Below are 15,574 nucleotides of genomic sequence, written 5' to 3' on the forward strand. Positions count from 1 at the left end.
CCAGGGAGATGGCAACCTTTGGCGCGCTATGTGCATAGTGGCAAAGAGAGGGTGTGGCTAAATGATGCTACATATTGGGCGTGGCTTTTGAGTCTAATTAGAAACAAAAAATACACACAACCAGGGAATTATCCCAAATTAAATTCACCCCCTATGCACACTGTCCCGCCTTCTCTACACACTGCCCCCCCACCCCATATACACTGACCCTCTGTATACACTGACTCTATTTTCCTGTACACACTGCTCCAACTTCTTTTTGAAAACTATCCCCCTCCCTGTACACACTGCCCCCTGTCATAAATCCCAGCATATTAGCGGCCTGTATTTATGTATGACTGTACACAGTATGGAGGGGGGGGGCAGAAGGGCACAGTACAGGGGGGTTGAGGACACAGTAAAGGGGAGGTCAGGAGGGTACAGTATTGGGTATAGTACTGTATAGTGTCAGGTTTGGGTAGTATAGGGTATAGTACTGTATAGTGTCAGGTTTGGGTAGTATAGGGTGGTAAAGTGGTAGGTTTGGGTAGTATAGGTGGTATAGTGGAAGGTTTGGGTAGTATAGGTGGTATTGTGGAAGGTTTGGGTAGTATAGGTGGTATAGTGGAAGGTTTGGGTAGTATAGTGGCAGGTTTGGGTGGTAGAGGTGGTATAGTGGAAGGTTTGGGTAGTATAGGGTGGTGTAGTGGAAAGTTTGGATAGTATAGGGTGGTATAGTGGAAGGTTTGGGTAGTATAGTGGCAAATTTAGGTAGCATAGGTGGTATAGTTGCAGGTTTGGGCTGTATAGGTGGTATAGTGGAAGGTTTGGGTAGTATAGGGCCGTATAGTGGCAAGTTTGGATAGTATAGGGCAGTATAGTGGCAGGTTTGGGTAGTATAGGTGGTATAGTGGCAGGTTTGGGTAGTATAGGCGGTATAGTGGGAGGTTTGGGTAGTATAGGGTGGCATAGTGGCAGATTTGGGTAGTATAGGTGGTATAGTGGAGGGTTTGTGTTGTATAGGTGGTATAGTGGAAGGTTTGGGTTGTATAGGTGGTATAGTGGAAGGTTTGGATAGTATAGGGTGGTACAGTGGCAGGTTTTGGTAGTATAGGGTAGTCAAAGATCGTTAGATAAGTGATGTTCCCTTCACTGTGAAACTTGAAAATAACAGGCCAATCCACTGCAGTGACACCTTAATGTGCACAAACCCCTCAGCTTACTGCTGTAAGGTTACAGCATGAATGAGTGAATGACCCCTGATGAAGTCACGTGATGTGACGATACGCTTCGGGATTGGAGCAATAGGTGGAAACTGGAACTGACGTAAGCATACGAGCTCGCTGCTCGTGGATTGTTATCTCAGCGTTTTTTATACAAAGTGAGTGTATCTGCTTAGTGCACTTTTAATAAATTCAAGTTTTAAAGCGGTATTATGCTATTGGGATCTTTCTTCCATTTTCCGCTGTTTTAAGTGAGCAAACTGGAGGCGAAGACTGTGCCCATACCCATGATCGATTGCTGCATCTACCAAAGAGGGACCTTTTGAAGACCCCTGTCCAAAGCATCTGAGTCACTCATGCTGTAACCTTACAGCTTTAAGGTGAGGGGCTTGTGCACATTAAGGTGTCACTGCAGTGGATTGGCCTGGCATCGGCCATTATTTTCAAGTTTCACGGTGAAGGGAACATCACTTATCTAACGATCTTTGATTGTCACAATTCTATTGCAACTATTATTTATCTGTACCAGAGCCCAGGGTGGCCTATTGGACGTTTTATTTTCATCACAATGTGTTATATCTATTTTTTGTTTTAAATTGCATTTAGCAATACTTGCACTTGTATACACCTACCATTTATGTATTTAGGTACTTTTTTTTAGTGGTCACTAATACGTGCTGATTATCAAGTTTACATCACATGCTGCACTGAGTCATTGTTTCACTTTGCACTTTAGCATCATTCATTGTGAGTGATATGTGTTTTAGTTCATGATCTATTTGCACTCACTACAGCACACCTTGTTTGATTGTTACAACATTATTTCTGCACTAGCACTTCATTATAGTTGTTCACAACATTTGTCAGAGAGTTCACAGTGCAGCATCACAACTTTATTCATTCACTAGTACATCCTGGTCGTAGTCAAACCAGCGGCCTAGTACACCCTGGTTGTAGTCAAACCAGCACTGCAGTATCACGTGGTGACGTGGCGAGTCCCATAAGTGCAGTTCAAGCTGGTGTGGTGGCTAGCACAGGTAGTGTCCCGCAGTCACCAAGAAGACAAAGACAGGCCCGTCGAGCTCATAGTGTCCTTCCCACTGCATGTGGCAATCCTGATTGGGAGCCCACCACTTCTGCAGCGCCCGTACTTCCCCCATTCACTAGCCAACCCAGAATTTAGGTGGAAACAGTTGATTTTACGTCACTTAATTTTTATTCACTGCTTTTCACTGAAGATCTTTATAGAACTATTGTGGACCAAAGAAATTTGTATGCTGATCAATTCATCTCCACTAATCCCCATTTGACCCTTGCCAGAGAATGCTAACCAGTCCTTTCTGGGCTTATCCCTCCTCATGGGCATAACTAAAAAGAGTGAGTTGCAGTCATGTTGGTCCACTGACCCAATTTATCATATGCCCCTGTTCTCTGCTTTCATGGCCAGGACTAGATACGAGCAGATCTTGCGGTTCATGTACTTCAACGACAATGAACTGTCGTCCTCGGGGTGACCCTGGATTTGATCGGCTCCATAAATTTTGGCCCCTCGTAAACCAATTCAACCAACAGTTTGAAGCCTTGTATATTCCCGATCAAGTTGTCTGCGTTGATGAGTCCCTGATTAGGTTTTCTGGCCGCTTGTATGTTTCTCAATCAGTTTCTCCCCAGCAAGCGTGCCCAGATATGGGGTCAAGTTATATAAGCTCTGGGACAGGCCACAGGCTATACATATAGTTTTGTGGTTTATGAGGGAAAAGACAGTCACGTGGGGCCCCCCAACTGCCCAGGCTACATAGGAAGCACCGGCAAGATTGTCTGGTGTCACCTTTATTCGGAAAGGGGTACCACTTGTATGTGGACAATTACACAAGCATGCCACTTTTTAGTCACCTTTTTGATTGTGGAATTGGCTCAAGTGGCACCATGCGATCAAATCACTGGGGCTTCCCCCAATGGCTTGTAGAAACCCAACTTAGACAGGGGAGAGAGCCTGCTTGAGATGTAATAATTTGCGTGCAGTAGAGTGGAGGGACACACAGAATTTTTTTGTTCTGTTCTCCCTTCACGCAGATACGACAGTCCAAATTGCAACGACGACTGGTGTTGTTGAGAAGCCCCTCTGGGGCCACAATTACAACCTTAACCACTTCAGCCCCGAGCCTCGTTTTGAGATTTGTTGTTTACAAGTTAAAATCTGTTTTTTTTTGCTAGAAAATTACTTAGAACCCCCAAACATTATATATATATTTTTTTCAGACACCCTAGAGAATAAATTGGTGGTCATTGCAATACTTTATGTCACACCGTATTTGCGCAGCGGTCTTACAAGCGCAATTTTTTTGGAAAAAATACACTTTTTGAGTTAAAAAATAAGACAACAGTAAAGTTAGCCCAATTTTTTTCTATATTGTGAAAGATAATGTTATGCCGAATAAATTCATACCCAACATGTCACGCTTCAAAATTGTACCCGCTCGTGGAATGGCGACAAACTTTGGCACTTAAAAATCTTCATTGGCGATGTTTAAAAATGTCTACAGGTTATCAGTTTTGAGTTACAGAGGAAGTCTAGTGCTAGAATTATTGCTCTCGCTCTAACAATTGCGGCCATACCTCACATGTGTGGTTTAAACACCGTTTTCATATGCGGGCGCGACTTACGTATGCGTTCACTTCTGTGCGCGAGCTCGGCGGGACAGGGCGCTTTCAAAAAAAAATTCTTATTTATTTTACCTTTTATTTTTTATTTTTACACAGTCCTTTTAAAAAAAAAAATTTGGGTCACTTTTATTCTTATTACAAGGAATGTAAGCATCCCTTGTAATAGAAAAAAAGCATGACAGGACCTCTTAAATGTGAGATCTGGGGTCAAAAAGACTTCAGCTCTCACATTTACACTAAAATGCAATAAATAAAAACCATTGAATGCCATTAAAAAAAAAAAAATCTCCTTTAAGAGCATTGGGCGGAAGTGACGTTCAACGTCGCTTCCGCCCTCCAATGCTATGGAGCCTAGCGGGGGCCATCTTTCCCTCACTTGGCATCCAGGCAGTGAGGGGAGCGGACGCGATCATCTCCGCCACTGCTGATGGCTCCGGCAAGCGACAGAGGTGACCAGAGCGTGGCGGGAGGGCCCTCTCCCCCCCCCAATAAAAGTGATTTGCCACTGAGACGACTTTTATCAGAAAGAGAAACTTCAACGACCAGTTGATGGCACCGTACTTAATTGCCCGTAAGGCCAGACGCTGGTATAAAAAAGTGTCTGTATATCCATTTCAATTGGCTCTGCTGAATGCTTATATGCTATACAAAGCGTTAGGACAAACTGGATCCTTCCTTAAATTCCAGGAAGAGATCATCACAGCCCATCTGTTTCCAGATGGTGCTGTGCCCCAACTTTACAATGTAAATGCAGTGAGCTGGCTGCATGAGAGGCATTTTCCGGATGTCCTCCCTGGTACCCCTACCCAACGAGCACCCCAAATAAGATGTTGTGTCTGTAGGAAACGCGGATATAGGCGTGACACCCGCTATTATTGTTCCTCCTGTCCTGACCAACCTGGTCTCTGCATCGTGAATGTTTCCATCGTTACCACACACTAGTGGAGTATTAGCATAGGGTACAGTACTGCACAGTCCTAGGGCACACTAACACAGGGTCTGGAAAGATGCCATTGCATTTTGAGAGACCCGAACCTGGAACCTTTACAGTTATGCCGCATAAACACAGTTGGAATTTCCGACAACAAATGTTCGATGGGAGCTTGTTGTCGGAAATTCCGACCGTGTGTAGGTTCCATTGGTCATTTTCCCGTCGGAATTTTTGACAAACAAAATTTGAGATCTGGTTCTCAAATTGTCCGACAACAAAATCCGTTGTCGGAAATTCCGATCGTGTGTACACAATTCCAATGCACAAAATTCCACGCATGCTCGGAATCAAGCAGAAGAGCTGCACTGGCTATTGAACTTCATTTTTCTCGGCTCGTCGTATGTGTTGTACGTCACCGCGTTCTTGACGTTCGGAATTTCCGACAACATTTGTGTGACCGTGTGTATGCAAGACAAGTTTGAGCCAACATCCGTCGGAAAAAAAACATGGATTTTGTTGTCAGAATGTGCAATCGTGTGTATGTGGAATAACAGTTACAAATGAAAGTGTAAAAAAAACAAAACAAGACATATTTATATTTAAAATGAAAAAAGCCAAAAAATAGTTGTTGTTTTATTGTTCTTCTCTCTCGTTTTCTCTCTATTGTTCTGCTCTGGTTTACTGTATTTTATGCTGTAATGTTTTATTGTTACTATGTTTTATCGTGTTTGTTTTGCAGGTGTAGCAATAACTCTCGGTGGAGCTGCTGGTTTATGCGGGCTTGTTACCTTCACTCTCCTTCCCTCTGTTTCACCGGCACCGAGTCTAGGGTTCTGTTGAGTTTACCTCTGGACGACACACGCACCAACACTTGAGTACGTTTTCAATGCTTTATTAAACCATCAACGAAAGAAGTAGCAGGAAAGAGGCAGAAGGAGAACTGCAAAGGAAAACTCTTTTTAGTAAGATTCTTGACAAATGTCCTTGGGGTTGGATATTTCAGTAGAATGCACTCCCTTGGTGGAACACACTCCTTGCACGCCTGGATAGGCCTCTCTCACTAGCCTAGCAGCCAGTACGTAGCACGAACAAAAGTCTCTGCCACAGACTTATTTGGGATAAACCCGTACGATCCTCTGCGACAGGATGTATTGGTTTTCTTGTGGTGAATGTCAGTCACAGTGCTTGAACCTTTAAGCCAACCCGGCAACACTATGCTGTATAATTACTTTAGGATACGTCCTCCAACCGAGTCACCAGGCCCCTCTCCAGACCAGCAAGGATGGATAAGACTAGCTTTAACTGAGTTTTTGTACTTTTAGCGGTGCATGTGTTTTTCTTTTTTTTTTTTATCTTTTTTTGTTTGGGCGTTTTCTCTGAGTTTCTCACAGGGCAAGGCAATTCATGCCCCTCCCCCATTGTTTTGGGTTTTATCGCTTTAGCTGAGTCTTGTACTGTATAGCTTACAGTAGAAAAGAAAGGCTTTGGTTATAAAACTTGTTTTATTTTAACTTTATTGTTTAGAGTTGCTTTTGCGCAGCGAGTAGTAATTTTTTTGTTCACGCCCAGACTGTTAGTTTATTTGATCGTGTAACTACTGACACATCGTACAACTGTTAGACAACAGAATAGACAACAGAAGGTTATCCCCATTTTATTTTTATTTATTTTTTGTGATTATTTAGGGAAGCCACATTGTTCTGTAGCGAAAACAAACGGAAATGCGCTGTGCAGGTTAGTCTGGCGACGCAGTGTATGGTCGTACAACGGAAAACTCTTGTGTATGCATACACTGTGAGGGGTAGAGACCCAATTTGGGGGGTGATAACGCCTCGGTTAGGGTTCCTAGTTGGGGGACTAGACCAGATATAGTGGTTGTAGTCCGTCAATCCACCGTAAAAGAAGGCACTGGGCGGTGCTCTCCTAAATAGGTGCAATGGTTTCCCTGGACGCAGAGGTAAGACGATAAGCCAATTCGAATCGCCATGGGCACTTGGAGCTCCATGCAAGGGAAGGAATGGAGGCTTCCCACAGTCAGACGGCTGCACAGTACATGAAATCTAGCTTTGGGGCAAAGGTCATGAAACCTCTAAAGGAATGGCATACTACTTGGGCTATCCCTCTAGAGGGGACATTTGATGCCTGGAGATGGGAGAAATTCATAACTGAGTTTAAACCCAGGCTCTGGGCAGCAAAGACCTTAGATGTAGCTCAGCTGTGGCATCAGAAGTCTATTATGGTAAACCAGCAGGGTATACAGAAAACAGTTTCAGGCCGGAAGAACCGCATTATATACACCTGGCCCGAGGGGATAGCAGTGACTGGTGATCCAATGCTGGAAGCGGAAGAGGCTCTTTTTGGGCTAACTCTGCTGAGGCAGGCTGGGTCCACCAACACTGGATCTCCTACTGCGGCTGCCATCCCTGCTGCTGCGTCAGTCTCTGTGCAGTATTACCTTTATAAGAGGTATGTGATGGGGACTCTGATGTGATAATAGGGACAATATCCACTAAGGTGGGCTAAGTTTAGATTTTTGCAGCCTCATTTGTTTTATTCTTTCTCTCAGACCCCTTTTTACTTTTAGCGCTAAAAATAGCCCTGCAAGCAGCAACTTTGGGGCAGTTTGGGAGCGCTGTATACAGTACTCCTAAACCACCTCTGCCCATTGTATTGAATGGGCAGTGCTTCCGAAGTGCCCGAAAAAGGCGCTTCGGATGCGCCGCAACACAGGCATTTTTAACCCCTTCTTGGTGATTAACCACTTCAATACCAGGCACTTAGACACCTTCCCGCCCAGGCCAATTTTCAGCTTTCAGTGCAATATGAATGACAGTTGCGCGGTCATACAACACTGTACTCAAACAATTTTTTTTTATGATTTTGTTCCCACAAATAGAGCTTTCTTTTGGTGGTATTTGATCACCTCTGCGGTTTTTATTTTTTGCGCAACAAATAAAAAAAGACCGAAAATTTTGAAAAAAAAAATTGTTTTCTTTGTTTCTGTTAAAAAATGTTGTAAATAAGTACATTTTCTTCTTCAATGACAGGCACTGATATGGTTGCACTGACGGGCACTGATACGACAGCACTGATGGGCACCGATGAGGTGTCACTGTTAGGCGGCACTGATGGACACTCATAGGTGGCACCGATGGGCACTCGTAGGTGGGCACTAACAGGTGGCACCGATGGACACTGATGGGTGGCACTGATGCCCCTAAGGGTGGCATTGCTGGGCATCACTGCAATATAATGGTGCCAATCAGTGCCCATTTGTGGGCACTGACTGGGCACATGTAGATGGCCATGGGGTACATACCTGGCCATCCACATGTTGCCCCCATCCCTGGTGGTCCTAGTGGCAATCCAGTGTGGTCATCTGAGGGGGGGGCTGCGCTGATAAACAATCAGCGCAGACCCCGTCAGGAGAGCCGCCAATCTGCTCTCCTCTACTCGCGTCTGTCAGATGCGAGTGAGGAAAAGCCGATCAATGGCTCTTCCTATTGACATCGTGATCAGCCGTGATTGGACATGGCTGATCACGTGGTAAAGAGCCTCTGTCGGAGGCTCTTTCCCAAGATCGGTGGAGCGGTGTGTCAGACTGACACATCGCTCCACCAACCGCCGCGAGGCGTGCCCCCGCGGCGCCATGTTGTCCTACTGGACGTCATATGACACCCAGTCAGGATAACTGAACCACCGCCCGGCTGTCAACTGCTATGTGCGGGCAGGAAGTGGTTAAAAACGCCCTGCTAGTGGCCGAAAAGCTGTGCTAAAACAGCAGTAAAGCACCGCTAAAACGAGCAGCACTTTACCACTAATGTGCATTGGCCTCAGTGTGAAAGTAGCCTAAGTTTTCCCTAATATTAAGTTTGACCTTGCTGGTTAATTTCTTAAATAAGGATGCTGAATCTTTAAAACTCTTTCATATTATTCAGGTAGGTCTCCACTCCTCAGAGGTTGTCTGCTCCGGATTACACCATGTCAGTGGGGAAAAGTGTTCACTGTGTCACCTTGTGTAGGTAATTCAGTAAACGCAGGGGCCCGCTAAGGCCCATCCTGGGCACTCTGAGTGTCCAGTTTCACCCAGAGTGACGGGGCAAGCGCGCTGTAAAAGCAGCAGACAGTAATGAGGGGACCAGGTAAGCTTTTGCATTGGGGCCCTCAAGCTACTCCTCTGTGTGCAGAATTTATCGTATTTTTAAAGGATGTATTTTTTGTATTCATGAAATTGTTTTCAAATTGCACAGAATAGTAATTGGAACCTTAAGCCCCCGTTCACACCTATGCGAATTAGATGCGGCTTACACCGCATCTAATTCGCAGGACATTTTAAAATACATTCATATGAATGCATCTGGTTCACATATGTGCGTTGCATTCGCACTGCGCATTGCACAAAAACCGTGTGCGTTTTCTGGGCATTGCGGTGCGAATTACGAGCCCCTTATCTTCTATGGGAACGCAGATGCATTGCGTTCTGAACATGGATTTTCTCTTTCTCCTCACTACACCTCCCCCTCTCCCTCCCCCTCTTCCTGCTCACTGATCCGGAGCTAAAACGCAGATGAGCCTTTGAACAGGGAACTTTTATCTTCCCAGTGAAACCTGAGCTTCAATTCGCACCGCACATGTGTGAACCCAGGCTTAGGGTTAGTTGGTAAAGCTTTTTAGGCAGCATCAAAACTTTTAGAGGGACTAGAGCAAAAAGAAAAAATCATGATAAGAGTTTCTTCAGTCCACTGCTTCACAGAGACACCAGGCAACCAAAGATGGGGCATCTGTGAGAAAACACAAATAAGTCTACCTCTTTTAATTCTTGGGAGTTTGGGATTTTACTTTTAACCACTTGGCGTCCGCGTTATAGCTGAATGACAGCAACAGCGCGGACCTGAATTTCCGGGAGGCCATCATATGACGGCCTCCCCTTTGCACGCTCCCTGCGCTGTGATCACCGAGTCACTGAGACTCGGGTGATCACAGTTTCGAGTAAGGGGCCGATCCTGGCCCCTTACCACATGATCAGCTGTTAGCCAATGACAGCGTGAGGAGAAAAAAAAGCCGCTCACCGGCTTATGTGCAAGAGACATCGGTCCCGAAGAGGAAGAGGCAATTCTGCCCACTAGTACCCCCTGCCAGTGCCCACCAGTGCCACCTATCAATGCCCATGAGTGCCACCTATCAATGCCCACCAGTGGTGCCAATCAGTGCCACCTCACAGTGCTGCCTATCAGTGTAACCAAACAGTGCCCATTATTGCCACCCATCAGTGCCCTTCACTGTCACCTATCGGTGCCCATCAGTGCTGCCTCATCAGCGTACATTAATGAAGGAGAAGAATTACCTGTTTGCAAAATTTTATAACAAAATATAAAAAAATATAAAAATTAAAAAAAAAAAATTCTTTTTAAATTTTTTTAACAAAAAATAAAAACCGCAGAGGTGATTTTGCAAATACCACCAAAAGAAAGCTCTATTTGTGGGGAAAAAAAAATGATACAAATTTAATTTGGGTACAGTGTTGTATGACCGCGCAATTGTCATTCAAAGTACATCAGTGCTGAAAGCTGAAAATTGGTCTGGACAGAAGGGGGGTTTAAGTGCCCAGTAAGCAAGTGGTTAATAAACTTTTATTACACTAGAAGACCTTTTCCCTCCATTAACAAAACTATAAATGATTCTTGCTGATGTGTGCTGAAAGCTAGGCTTGGTATTATCAAGGTTGAGGCAGAGGAGTAGAGACAGTGGAATCGATCCAGTGTAAAGCTGGAAAGGTTGATGAACCAGCTTGTTCTCACTAGCTCTGTGCAAGAGGAAGAATGTGAAAACAGGAGAGGTATTTATTATGCTATTCTAAGACTGGCATATTTGCCATTTCAGTTGGATGATGTGTTTAGGTACATGTTGACATTGTGGGTATAGTGTTGCTACCTGCTCTGGTATTGTTAGTATGCAGTGAGGGTACTATTTCAAATATTTGTCTAATAGAAGAGTGTTTTTTATTCATAAAAGTATCTCATAGTCTGTTTTTAATCTTCTGAAAGGTGTAGAGGATTTTTGAAGCCCTTATAATCAATTGCTTACTGGAAGTGCAAGTTCAGAACATAAGCTGTGTGGAGCACATGATGTATTTTGTTCTGCCGATTCAACATATCATTGGTTTGAGATTTAAATAAGGCCTCCCACAGAACAAGATTAAGTATTGAGTTAATATAGTGATATACTCCTGTAAAACCCAGTGGACCAACACCAGCAGATCACATCAAATCATCGCTGACTGGAAAATGTTGCATTTCATTTGGAAATCAAGGTCCCAGAGTCTAGAGGAAGAGTGGAGAGCCACAAAGTCCAGTGTGAAGTTTCCACAGTCAGTAATGATTTGGGGAGCCATGTCATCTGCTGGTGTTGGTCCACTGTGTTTTATCAAGTCCAAAGTCAGCGCAGCACTCTACCAGGAAATTCTAGAGCACTTCATGCTTCCCTCTGCTGACCAGCTTTATGGAGACATTCATCCGGCTTCCATGAATGGGATAGGACTTAAAGAAAAAAAAGGCCAGCAAAGTGGGGGGGATGGATGGGCGAGTGCCCCCTCACTCCAAAGCACCTTGTCCCCATGTTGATGGGGATAAGGGCCTCTTCCCCAAAACACTGGGCTGTGGTTGTGTGCGGGCAGGGGGCTTAAGAAAGGGAGCCCCCAGATCCCGCTCCCCCATGTGAATGACTATGGGGTACATAGTACTCCTATCCATTCACCCAAAGAAAAATGTAGTGCAAGAAAAACAGGCGGCAGTTTTTGACAAGTCCTTTATTAAAAATAATGTCCCCCGTGGTAGCTCCGTCAATCACGATGACCGTCACTGCCGAAGGCCCCCACCATTCTGGCAGCTCTGGTGTCTTAACAGTTCTTATATAACTATGGGATGTGGCTATGCGGTGACGTCACCCGGAGACCCCACCCCTTGTGACATCACAGACCCATCATGCCCAGGGCAGTGACGTCCAAAAGGGGCATAGTTAAATAAGAACTGTCAGACACCAGAGCTGTCTTCATTGGGGGGGGGAGAGCTTTTTTTGTTTGTTTTTTTAAATCGGGTCGGTGGTGGTCATCGTATGTACCCCATACTCATTCACATGGTGGGCACCGGGATCTGGGAGCCCCCTTTCTTACAGGAGAATTCCAGATTCCGATAAGCCCCCTGCCCGCACACCCCCACAACCACAGCCCAGGGTAATGGGGAAAAGGCCCTTGTCCCCTTTCCTGGCCTGCCACGCTGCATGCTCGGATAAGGGTCTGGTATTAATTTTGGGAGGTACCCCATGCCATATTTTTTTTTCAATAAATTCTGCATTGCTAACATTGCCTCTGAGCACATTTTGCATGTCACAAGTCGGATCAATTAAGATGCTGATCCAACTTGGATGCGACTTCTATTCAATTCATTGGCCTGAAATTGGACCCAAGTCAGACCAAAGTAGTGCAGGAACCTTTTCAAAAGATGGACTGGCACAAATCGGACCAGTTAAGATGGCTCTCATAGGGAAACATTGATTTTTACATGCCATGCAACATGTGCTCTCAAAGTCGGAGAGCATGTGGCACCAGTGTGAACCGGGACTTACTGTAAAGAGAACATGCCTTCAGATCGGGAGGATTTAGCGGGGGATCCAGTTCTCGGATGTAGGCTTTTGATTAGAGCTATTTTTTGGCCTGTTACTTACAAAAGAGACACTTTTTGGATTCTGAAGTTATGACCGGCTTTTGACCTGTCACCTTTACCTTATTCATTTTTATAATTTAGTGTCTCTTTTTTTTTTTTTATCGTACCTAAAAAAAAAAAAAAACCTAAGCAAAATGTGTGCCACAAATAACATACGCATACAGTACATTATGTGGCATCACTGTGATCATCAGGAGCAGGAGAATTTATTTTGGTTTGTTCTTTGGTGGTAGGGTCACGATAACAAATCTATACAGCGGGTAAAAAATATTCAACACGTCGCCATTTTTCTAGCTAAATATGTTTCTGAAGGTGCTCTTTGTTTACATGTCGGTAACAACCCATGCAATTCATACATACTAAGAAACCAAAACAAAAAAGTTCAGAAATGAAGTTATGTGTAATAAAATGGAATGACAGGGAAAAGTATAGAACACAATAAATGTAATACTTTGTACAAAATCCTTTGTTGGTAATGACAGCATCAAGACCCCTCCTGTATGGAGAAACTAGTCGCATGCATTGCTCAGGTGTGATTTTGGTCCATTCTTCCACTAGTCTTCAGATCTTAAAAGGTTCCGTGGACCTCTTCTATGAACTCTGATCTTTAGTTCTTTCCATAGATTTTCTATTGAATTGAAGTCAGGTGATTGGCTGGGCCATTCTAGCGGCTTTATTTTATTTCTTTGAAACCAATTGAGAGCTTCCTTGGCTTTGAGTTTGGGATCATTGTCTTGCTGAAATGTCCACCCTCATCATCCTGGTAGATTGGCAGAAGATTTTTATCAAGAATGTCTGGGTACATTTTTCCATTCATCCTTCCTTTAATGATATGAATGGCAGTGGTTCTCAACCTCAATCCTCAAGTACCCCCCAACAGGCCATGTTTGCAGGTTTTCCTTTATCTTGCACAGGTGCTTTAAATCAGAGTCAATGGCTTGGTATTTTGGACAGCTATTTTATCTAAGAGAAATTCCCAAAACATGGCCTATTGGGGGTACTTGAGGACTGAGGTTGAGAACCACTTCATTATGGCATCCAAAGAATTAAATTTTGGTCTCATCTGACCAGACTATTTTCCCAGTATTTCACAGGCTTGTCTAAATGTTGTGCAGCAAGCTTTATACGTGTTTCAACATAATTTTTCTTCAGTAATGGAGTCTTGTGTGGTGAGCGTGCGTTACTTGTTTTCTTTGAAACAATTGTACCTGCTAATTCCAGTTCTTTCTGAAGCTCTCCACAAGTGGTCCTTAGTTCTTAGTTACATAGTTATTCAGTTCAATTGGATATTGCCTGGATTAACTTTACCTAGAAATGTTAGTATCCAGTTATATTATGTACATTTGGGAAATAATTCAGTCCTTTTTTTAAAGCAATCTACTGAGCTGACCAGAACCAGCTCTTGAGGGAGTCTATTCCACATCTCTTACTGTGAAGAAACCTTTCCGTATTTGGAGATTAAATCTTTTTTCCTCCAGACATAAAGAGTGCCCCCTGGTCCTCTATGATGACCTTAAAGTGAATAATTCAACACCAAGTTCACTATATGGACCACTTATGTATTTATACGTATATGTTGATCATGTCCCCCTTAATCTCCTCTTTCCAAGAGAAAATTAATTCAGTTTCTGCAATCTTTCCTCAGAGCTGAGCTCCTCCATGCATCTTATGAGTTTGGTTGCTATTCTCTGCACCTTCTCCAGTTCCCCGATATCCTTTTTGTGAACTGGTGCCTAAAACTGAACTGCATTTTCCAGATGAGGTCTTACTACTACTAATGATTTGTACAGGGGCAAAAGTATAGCTTTCTCTCAGGAGTCTATACCTCTCAATACAAGAAAGGACTTTGCTTGTTTTGGAAACCGCAGCTTGGCATTGCATGCTATTACTAAGCTTGTGATCTACCAAAACACCCAGAACCTTCTCCACCATTGATTCCCCCAGTTGTACTCCCCCTAGTATGTAAGATGCATGCATAATCTTAGCCCCCAAGTGCATAACTTTACATTTATCAACATTGAACCTCATTTGCCACATAGTTGCCCGATTAAAAAGTGCATGGAGGTTAGCTTGTAAGTTGGAGACATCATGTAAGGACGTTATGCCACTGCATAGCTTTGTGTCATCTGCAAAGACTGAAATGGTATTTTTAATCCCAGACTCTATATAATTTATAAATAAATATATTAAAAAGTAAAGGGTCCCAACACTGAATCTTGGGGTACATCACTGATAACCTTAGACCATTCAGAGTATTCTCTGAATACAATCTTTTAGACAGTTTTGTATCCATTTACAAATGAATTTTTTCAGACCTGTAGACTTTACCTTACACATTGATACAATTCCCCACACACGGCTAAACACTTTTGCAAAATCCATGTATACCACGTCCACAGCCATCCCTCTGTCCAGTTTTATTTACCTTCTCATAAAAAAAAAAAAAAAATCAGATTTTGTTTGACAACTTCTGTCTTTCACAAATCTATGCTGTCTGTTACTTAGATGGGTCCTTGCTAGAAAAAAGTATTCTATGTGGTCTTTTATTAAACTCTTCTGATAATTATTTCCACTTCTCTGTCAGAAATCTTGCAAGGAGCACCTTGTCATGGCCGGTTTATGGTGAAATTATGTTCTTTTCATTTTCAGGTTATGGCCCCAACAGTTCTCACTGGAACATGCAGAAGTTTAGCAATCCAGTAACCCATGCCATCAATATGTTTTGCAACAATAAAGTTGCAATGGTCTTGAGAGAGCTCTTTGCGTTTACCCATCGAGATGTTTCTTTTGTGACACCTCGGTAATGAGACACTTTTTTATAGGGCATCAGTTGAGACTGAATCAGCAGATATTAATTTGCACTAACCAGGAGCAGGAGTACTTTCTATCATCTTATAGATTCCAGCTGGTGTCTTGGCTTTACATGCCTTTTTGCACCTCTTTTTGTCATGTGTTCAAGAATTTTTCCCTGTGTCATTATTACACATAAGTTAAAGGAGAACTACAGCCAAAGCTCATTTGGCTGTACTTCTGTGGATCTGTGACCCGTTTGTTGGCTG

This window comes from Aquarana catesbeiana, linkage group LG01, assembly GCF_042186555.1.
Source record: "Aquarana catesbeiana isolate 2022-GZ linkage group LG01, ASM4218655v1, whole genome shotgun sequence".
Lineage (NCBI taxonomy): Eukaryota > Metazoa > Chordata > Amphibia > Anura > Ranidae > Aquarana > Aquarana catesbeiana.